This window comes from Petaurus breviceps, unplaced genomic scaffold (assembly GCF_028583685.1).
Source record: "Petaurus breviceps papuanus isolate PSGF00001 unplaced genomic scaffold, PetGlider_PUasm1.0 90823, whole genome shotgun sequence".
Lineage (NCBI taxonomy): Eukaryota > Metazoa > Chordata > Mammalia > Diprotodontia > Petauridae > Petaurus > Petaurus breviceps.
The window spans coordinates 18,545,073-18,555,408 of NW_027187352.1; the positions used below are offsets into that span (position 1 = coordinate 18,545,073).

At 37.8% G+C, this 10,336-nt stretch overlaps 1 protein-coding gene across 11 annotated transcripts in view; it reads right to left on the minus strand.

The window, feature by feature from the left end:
- Positions 1–10,336, minus strand: part of DLG2 (discs large MAGUK scaffold protein 2) — a 2,470,643-nt gene that overhangs the window by 2,286,389 nt on the left and 173,918 nt on the right. The window lies entirely within an intron of this gene.

Genomic DNA, 10,336 nt, shown 5'->3' on the forward strand with positions numbered 1-10,336 from the left:
GTCTCTTTGCTAGCACGGAGGCAGGACTCTGTTGCTTTGTCCATACTCAGATCCATGTCACAGTCCTGGGTGGCAGTCCAGGGTGAGGAGGAATGTTGGCATAGCAGAGCTTGATGCAGCAGTGGAGGGGGTCCCCTCCTCACAATTCCAGGGCAGAAAAGAGTGCTTACAGTCATCACAGACCAAAGCACAGACCAGGAGAATAGTAAATACTTCTTAGATCACACCACCTTGGAAGAACTGAAAACTTACAGAACCCTAGAAGTATCTCTGAAAACAGTTGCACAAAAAACCTGAAGCTTGGGACAGTGTGCCCTCCACCCTGGAAGAAGAGCTCTGTTTTTTTTTGGGGGGGGGGGGGTTGTTCTTTTTCTTTTCTTTTCTTTTTTTTGCTTTTTGGAATACAATTGGGGTTAAATGACTTGCCCAAGGTCACACGGCTAGTTTTGTGTTAAGTGTCTGAGGCCGGATTTGAACTCAGGTCCTCCTGACTCCAGGGCTGGTGCTCTATAGAGCCCTGTTTTAACAATGAGTTAACCTATTAACCAATAGATTGGGGAAAAGTTCAAACAACAGAACAAAAAAACTCCAGCTATTGAAAGTTACTATGGTGACAAGGAAAATCAAAACACACACTCAGAAGAAGACAACAAAGTCAAAGCTTCTATATCCAAAGCCTCCAAGAGGAATATGAATTGGTCTCAGGCCATGAAAGAGCTCAAAAAGGATTTTGAAAATCAAGTAAGAGAAGTAAAAGAAAAATTGAGTAGAGAAATGAGAGCAAGAAAATCATGAAAAATGAGTCAACAGCTTGGCAAAGGAGATACACACACACAAAACAAAAAAATACAGAGGTGAAGAAACTGCAGCCTCAAGGCCACATGTGGCCTTCTAGGTTCCTGGGTGTAGCCTTTTGACTGAGTCCAAGTTTTACCAAATAAATCCTTTTGCTAAGGGGATTTGTTCTGTGAAGTTTGAATTCAGTCAAAGGGCCACACTTGAGTACCTAGGGGGTCACATGTGGCCACGAGGCCACAGGTGACCTACCACTAGAACAGCCTAAATGATAAAAGAGATCCAAAAAACCAATGAGGAGAATGCCTTAAAAAGCATATTTAGCCATATGGAAAAGGAAGTCCAAAAGCTCAGTGAAGAAAATAATTCCTTAAAAATTAGAATTGAACAAATGGAAGTTAATAACTTCATGAGAAATAAAGAAACAATCAGACAAAACCAAAAGAAGGGGAAAATAGAAGACAATGTAAACTACCTCACTGGAAAAAACCACTGACCTGAAAAATAGATCCAGAAGGGATCATTTAAAAATTATTGAACTATTGGAAAGCCATGATTAAAGAAAAAAAGAGTCTGGACAATATCTTTCAAAAAATAATCAAGGACAACTGTGCTAATATTCTAGAACCAGAGGGTAAAACAGGAATGGAAAGAATCCACCTATCACCTACTGAAAGAGATCCAAAAATGAAAACTCCAAGGAATATTATAGCTAAATCCCAGAGCTCCCAGATCAAGGAGAAAATATTTCAAGCAGCCAGAAGCAATTCAAGTATCATAGAGCCACACTCAGGATAACACAAGACTTAAGAACTTCTACATTAAAGAACTGTAGGGTTTAGAATATGATATTCCTGAGGGCAAAGGAGGTAGTATTACAACCAAGAATTATCTACCCTGCAAAACTGAGTGTAATCCTTCAGAGGGAGGGGAAGATATTCAATGAAATAGAGGACTTTTAACCATTGTTGATGAAAATACTGAATAGAAAATTTTATTTTCAAATATAAGACTCAAGAGAAGCATAAAAAGGTAAACAGGAAAGGGAATCATGAGGGACTTAATAAAGTTAAACTGTTTACATTCCTACATGGGAATATGATACTTATAATTCATAAGAACTTTCTCATTATTAGGGCAGATAGAAGGAGTATGTATGTATACACACACACACACACAGAGTGCACAGGTGTGAGCTGAGTTGAATACGAATGGGGTGATATTTTAAAAATACAATTAAGGTGTGAGACAGGAATATACTGGGAGAAAGAGAAAGGGAAAGGTAGAATTGGGTAAATTGTCTCACATAAAAGAGGCAAGAAAAAGCTTTTACAGTGGAGGGGGAAAGGAGAGAGCTGAGATGGAGTTGTTACTCTCATCAGAAGTGGTTCAAAGAGGGAAAAACATACACACTCAGTTGGGTATAAAAATTTATCTTACCCTAAAGGAAAGTAGAAGGGGAAGGGCATAAGAGAAGGAAGATAGGGAGTTGATAAAAGTGGGGGGAAGATGACGAGGGAGGAGGGTAGTGGTCAGAAGCAAAACACTTTTGAGGAAGAACAGTGTGAAAGGAAAGAGAGAATAGAATAAACAAGGGTTGGGGAAGAGGATGGAGGGAAATAATATTAGAAATAGTAACTGTGAAAAAAATTTTGAAGGAAGTTTGTCTGATAAAGGTCACATTTCTCAAACATATAGAAAACAGAATCAAAATTATAAAAATAAGAACCATTCCCCAATTGGTAGATGAAAAAAAGATACAGTCAGTTTTCAGATGAAGTAATCAAAGCTATTCATAGTCATAGGAAAAAATATTCTAACTCACTATTGATTGGAGAAATACAAATTAAAGCAATTCTGAGGTACTATCTCATACCTATCAGATTGGCTAATAGGATATAATAAAAGGTAAATGACAAATGTTGGAGGGGATGTTGGGAAAATGAGACATTAATGCATTGTTGATGGAGTTGTGAACTGATTCAACCATTCTGTAAAGCAATTTAGGACTATGCCAAAGGGTACAGAACCATGCATACCTTTTGCCCTAGCGGTATCACTAGTAAGTCTGTATGCCAAAAGAAACTTAAAAAAAAAAAAAGGAAAAGGACCTATACATACAAAAATCTTTATAGTAGCTCTTTTCTGGGGGCAAAGAATTAGAAATTGAGGAGACACCCATCAATTGAAGAATGGCTGAACAAGTTATGGTATGTTACTGTGATGGAATATTATCGTGCTATAAGAACTGATGAGCAGAATACTCTCAGAAAAACCTGGAAAGACTTGCATGGGCTGATGCAAAGTGAAATGTGCTGTGTACAAAATAATAGCAATATTGTAAGATGATCAGCTGTGAATGACTTAGCTATTGTCAGCAAAACAATGTTCCAAGACAACTTTGAAGGACTTATGATGAAAAATGTTATCCATCCCCAGAGAAAGAACTAATGGTGTCTGAATACAGATAGAAACACACTTGTTTACTTTTATTTTTCTTGAGGTTTTTTTTGTCTGTTTTCTTTCACAACATAACTATTATGAAATTGTCTTGCATGACTACACATGTATGACCTATATCAAATTACTTGCCTTCTGAATGAGGGGACTGGGGAAGGAGGAAGGGAGAGAATTTGGAGCTCAAAGTTTTAAAATCAAATATTAAAAATTGTTTTTACAAGTAACTGGAGGAAAACAAAATGCTAAATAACAAAACATATCAATTTGGCAGCTTCTGAGAATGAATTAGAGAGGGAAGGACCTGGAGGCAGGTAACCCAAATAGACTACATGTATACTTCTTATATTGTGCCAATTTTAGTATGCTTTGCAGATATTGCATTTTTTACAAATTGAATGTTTGTAGCAACCCTTTGTTGAATAAGTCTATCAGTGCCATTTTTCCAACAGCATGTGCTTATATCATGTCTCTGTGTCACATTTTGGTTATCTTAACAGATTTTTAAACTTTTTCATTATTGTTATATCTGCTAATGGTAATCTGTGATCAGCGATCTTTGATGTCATTTTTGGGGGGCACCACAAACCATGACGAGGTAAGGCTGTGAATTTAACCAATAAATGTTGTATATGTTCTGACCAATCCACCAACTGGCAGTTCCCTGCCATTCTCCTTCTCCTCAAGTCTCCCTGTTCCCTGAGACACAACAATATTGAAATTAGGCCAATAATAACCCTACAATGACCTTTAAGTGTTCAGGTGAAAGAAGAATCAATCTATATGGCAAACTTCATTGTCGTCTTAGTTTAAGAAATTGTCACAACCACCCCAACCTTCAGCAACTACCACCTTAATCAGTCAGCAATCATTAACAATGACACAAGACCCTCCATCAGCAAAAATATTGCAATTTGCTGAAGTCTCAAGTGATGGTAAGCATTTTTTAGAAATAAATATTTTTAAATTAAGGTATATACATTGTTGGGTTTTTTGAAACATAATACTACCTGCACATTTACTGGGCTATGGTAAAATAGTATCAACAACTTTTATATGCACTGGGAAACCTAAAAATTCGTGTGATTTGCATTATTGTGATATTTAGTTGCAGTGGTTTGGAACTAAACCTACAGTATCTCCAAGGTATTCCCATATGGCAAGAATCCAAGAAAGAAGTTATGAGTCTCAGAACTAGAGGATGGATGAAAGAAATTCTGCAAAGCAGAATTAATAAGGTTTGGCAATTCATTGGACTTGGTGGGGAGCAGGGGGAGAGAAAGAAGAATCAAGGTTGCAATAAGAATGTTAAAAACCTGGCTAGGGGATGGGGAAAATGGTGGTTCTCTCAACAGAAAAAGGAAAGTTAGCAAGGGGCAGATTTAGGAGGAATGATAAATTAATTCTGTTTTGGAAATATTGAGTTTCAGAAGCCTATGGGACATCCAAGAGGATATACAGTCAAGTAAGCAGTGTATTGGGAATGGAGTTCAGAAGAGGAATGAGAGGTCCATATGTAGAAATTTGGTAGAAATGATATTATATGGATGACATTAAATCCATGAGTTAATAAGAACATAAAGTACAAGATTATAGGGAAAGAAAAGAAGACCTCCTAAATCTGCCCCTTCCTAACTTTCCTTTTTCTGTTGAGAGAACCACCATTTTTCCCATCCCCTAGCCAGGTTTTTAACATTTTTATTGCAGCCTTGATTCTTCGTTCTCTCCCCCTGTTCCCCACCAAGTCCAACGAATTGCCAAACCTTATTAATTCTGCTTTGTAGAATTTCTTTCATCCATCCTCTAGTTCTGAGATTCATAACTTCTGAGTATACTGATGCTTAGAGAATGGGACATACCCAGTGATCCAACAAAGGAGATAGCTAAGGCATGGTCAGAAAGAGAACTAGAAAAAAGCAACAGCAATGTCTTAAAAATCCAGGGAAGGGCTGGCATCCAGGAAATAGGGTGGCCAGTAGGGTTAAATGCAATATGGAATTCAAGGACAATAAGAATTGAGAAAAGGTCAATGGACTAAGCAATAAAAGGTCACTGGTAAACTTGAAGAAAGCAGTTTCTGCCTAAAGACAAGAATAACAAATAGATAACAAGAAATCAAAAATTTTATGGGATATAAGAAAACAGAGGCAACAGTGTAGAGACTTTCTTTTCCAGGAGTTTCATCATGAACCAATGGAGAGATATAGGACCATAGCTTGAGAGGATGGCAAGGTAAGAAGAAAGCTTGTTTTAGGATGAAGGAGATAGCACATGTTTGCAGAGAGCAAAGAAGTTAGTGAACAAAGAAACAGAATAAAGAGTAATAGAAGGAAAATTTTCAGCCTCCTTAACTGGTTTTTCATCCTCTTTATGCCCATCAACCATGGATGTTCCTCAAGACTCTGTCCTAGGCTCTTTTCTTTTTTTCCCTTTGTACTACCTTCCTTGGTGATCTCAACAACTCCCATAGATTTAATTATCTTCTCTATACAGATTGTCCCCAAATCTATATATCTAGCCTTGGTTCAGTGTCATATATCTGACAATCTATATATCCAGGTCTGTTTCCTAAGGTTTGATCATTTTCAAAATTACCTACTGGACATCTTGAATTGCATGTACCCCAGGTATCTCAAACTGTAAACTGTGCAAGAAAGAACTCACTATCTTTCCCCAAAAACCCTTCCTCTTATTATAAACTACTATCCTACAGCAGTTTGGATGTTATCTTTGATTCCTCACACTCACTCATCCCACATATCCAATCCTTTGCCAAATTTTATCATTTCTGCCTTCACAACATCTCTGGCATACATCCCCTTCTCTCCACTCACACCGCCACAACCAAGGTCAAGCCCTCATAGTCTTTGCCTGAACTAATTCAATACCCGTAATGTAATAGGGCAGCTAGGTGGTGTAGTAGATAGAGTGCTGGGCTGGGAGTCAGGAAGACTCCTCTTTGTGAGTTCAAATCTGACCTCTGATACTTACTGGGCAACACTTAACCCTGTTTGCCTCAATTTTCTCATCTGTAAAATGAGTTGGAGAAGGAAATGACAAACCGCTCTAGCAGCTTTGCCAAAAGCAAATAAAACAAATGGAGTCATGAAGAGTCAGACATGACTATAAAACGACTGACTGAATGTAATAGTCTTCTAACTGGTCTCTCCACCCCTAGTTTTTCCCCAGTCTAATCCACTCATAACTCCTCAGCCACCAATGTGATTATTTTAAACTTTTTCCACTCACAACCCCTTCAGTGCTTCTTAGACTGTGGGCTGCAGCAGGACCCACAGTTTAAGAAACATTGTTCTAAAGCACAGTCCTGACTACATCATCACTATTTTCTTTCCTCCCTCCCATTCCTACATCTGGCTCAATATGTTCTCGTGGCCTACTACTACCTACAGTATTAAACACAAACTCCCCTGTTTGGAATTTAAATCTCTTCGTGAACTGGCCCTTTCCTACCTTTTTAACTCTTCTTACACTTTATTCCGTTCAACCTTCTCCAGCTACACCAATCCATTACGAATTCCTTGAACACCACACTCCACCTCCCATTCCCATGCCTTCCCACTGTTTGCCCCTAATGCCTACAATACCCTGCCCACTCACCTCTACCTCTATTCCCTGCCTTCCACTGAAACTCAGGTCAACTCCTGCCTTCTTTAGGAGGCTTGTTCTGGTCCTCCCAGCTGCCACTTCCTTCCCCTTTGAGATTACCTTCCATCTATTCTGCATACATTTTGTTATTTACATGTTGTCTCTCCCCTATAAGCACAGAAGCTCCATGAATTAAAGGAATATTTTTGCCTTTCTTTATACCCAGTGCTTAACACAGTGAGTGCTTAATGTGAGTGCTTAATGAATGCTTATTGATGATGACAGTGATTGGTGATCCATATACAAGGATAATCCAGAGGACTTTACTATTCATACATAATCCTCCCTTCATCTGAACTCTGTGCTGGCCATCTTTTGTGGCTGTAGCAGAAACCTTTGGCAACCATTTGCCTCTAATTTCTATGACTCAACTACTACAATTAAAAGATTGTGAAATCAAGTTATGTCTGTTGTATCTATGACATAAGTCTTATGATATCCACATGCAGATAGGAGCCACCTAGGAAGCAGAGAATTTTCAAGGCAGCATTTTGCTTTGCCAAATTAGCAATGGCAACCCATGAAACAAAGAAAATTATAAAATTCCCTTCTGTCTTCTACAGCCACCTCCTCTTTCAATCATTCAATCAATCAATAAACTTTTACTAAATGCCTATACATGCCAGATACTGTCCCAAGTGCTTTCTAAAGTAGCAAAGATAAAATGGCTGGAAGGGGGGAGGGCAGAAAGTGTTAATCTAGTTTAAAACTGGATGGTCTAAATTTTCATCTAATAACATGAATTTAATTGCTAGTACTCTAAATATGAGAATGTTTCCCAATGACCAGCAGGTGGTCAGTCAGTCATGCTTTCAAAAGAAGTGAATCATAGCATCTTGGCATTCTCATTATAAACAAAACCAAAAGAGAGAAGGAAGAAACTGTTAAACGGAGGGATGACTCCCACATTTTCCTTGGAGTTGGTTTTATCATATATTTGGCATTATTTTGTGGGACTTTGGTTTATCTTGCAGTGTAATGCTCAGGTTAAGCATAAGCAAAAAGACCATTACAAAGATAATTGGATCTTGACAACATCTATGGCTGAAGATGAAGATGCAGAGAAAATCGATTAAGGACTCAATAAGAACTTCCAAATTAAATCAACATGTACTTTAATACTCGGTGATGTAAATGCAAAGGACAAACATAGGGAGCACAGCGGAAAGAATATTGGAAAATATGGCACAGGGTCAAGAAGTGAAAGGAGCCAAAGGTTTATAGATTACATGATAGACTTGTGCTTATACATTATGAATACTTTGTTCAACAAAAGAATAGGAAGAAGTTGGGCATGGCAAATATTGAATCACATAAAATTGACAGGGACTATATCTTAATAGGCAAAAAATGACTGGTTACTGATATGGGAATAATTTCCAAATCAGATGTCTATGTACAGTGAATGGGTAATTAATTTCTGAAAGTATGAAGTAGGGGTAAATATGCGCAGTTCTTTGGATACTTGTCAGGAAAGATTATGATGGCAGCCAGAAATGGGACTTTAAACACACTTTAATTAGGTACAGAGACAAGTGCCAAAGGAGTACAGAGGCAGACAGCATGGGGACAAGGCAGATGGAATGGTAAAGGGAAGCAGGTACCATGGGGGAAAGGAAAGGAAAAGGGGGAGGCAGAGACAATAACTCACTTAACCATGGATTAGAGTTGGGAGCACTAGGCAGCATGGACCAAATAGAAATGCAAAAGGGTTTGAGTGGACAGGAGTTTGAGGTCTCATTTTTACAGGATTTCAGGTGGAACAGATTAACTCTTATCTGTGCCTCCTTGGGGTTAGTTCATTAACATATGCAAATCACCTCAAAGTTTTCACAAAGTTAACATATCCATGTCATCTCAATATTATCAACACCTTTTGGTGGTCTTCTGATCTTACCGTGAATGTCTAGAACTTGTCTGAGATTTACATATCATAGGATCAAAAGACCCTGACAGCAGCCCCTAGATGACTTGCACTGAATCAGCACACACTAGCAGGGTGTGAATTTTTCTTAATATAGGATACAGTTTGTAAATTGTGCTCCTTTGATCTTTGGGACAGTTTGTATGTGACTCCCAGGTTCCCCTTTGCAATCTTATTTACTGCTATTTCCCCTTCATAATGGCTACTTATAAACTTACTTAATTTTCTGACTAAATGAGGGGGGAGGTCAAGGGACTGGAACAAGATAGTAATTTTGACACATACAGTCAGACTATTGACTTGTGAGAGAATAGATATTGGATAAGACCTAGACCTGTAATTTCATTGCTATAAAGAACTCTCAGGTGAGGAAATTCTTGCTCTCAATGCAGGTAGGCACTTTCTCTGCAAATTAGAGTCTTAAGAGTTGCCTAGATAATTTAAGTGACTTGTCCAAGGCCACAGAGACAGTATATGACAGAGATAGTCATTTAACCCAAGTCTTTATGGCTTTGAACTTGGCTCTCTAGTTACTGTACCCCCCCTATTTATTAGAGCAAAAAAAATCAAAATTAACATTTAATTAGAAGAATAAAAATGAAGAAAATATATATGACATATAATTACAATAGCTCCAACCTGATCTATTGTACAAGTGACATAAAGGATGTTATCAGAAAGAAAGATGGGCTGTTCACATGAGAAGAGTAAAAGATGACAATGGGAAGGTCATATCTTGTATCTATACAATATCAAGACTTCTAAGGAAGACTACAATCCCATTGAGTAGAATCCTATGGAGTATTTGTGACCCAGAAATACACAGAATTCCAGGGCATCATTAGAGAAAGTGCCTACTTGATAGATACTGGAGTTCTTTTGAAGGACTGGTATGAACAAATGTGAAATGGATAAAAGAAAAGACATCAACACAAATTGTTACCATTTCTTAGGCAAGTTTAATGTAAAGAGATTACCATAATGAAGAAGGCAAAAGACCTCCAAAACTGGCAGAAATTCTTAACTCTCTAAATTCACCTTGACCACTGGAAAAGCATACATCTATAAATAATGCTGATTTAGAATATATAGATTCATTTCTCAAAGCTTAGGAAGGGTGATGTTCACAGACCATGTATATCCTCACCATGCAGTACAAAGAGCACTGACTCTGAAATCAGAGGCCCTGGATTCAAATCCCACTTCTATTCTTACTCTCTGGGTTACCTGAACAAGTCCATTTAACCTCCCTAGTTTCAATTTCCTCATCATATGAAAGGATTGGTATAGATAGCATTTGGAGTCACTTCTACCTATAGAAATATGATTGTATGATCCTATGAAAATAGAAATAAATGGGGAAAGGGGAGAGATGAGTTTATAGAAAATTTGGCTGAGACCCAAGTAAACTAGATCATTTCAAAAGCATTTAAGAATGAAACTGATGAAAAAAGTAAAACATCTTTCAAGATGCTGTACCAAAAAAAAGAAGTG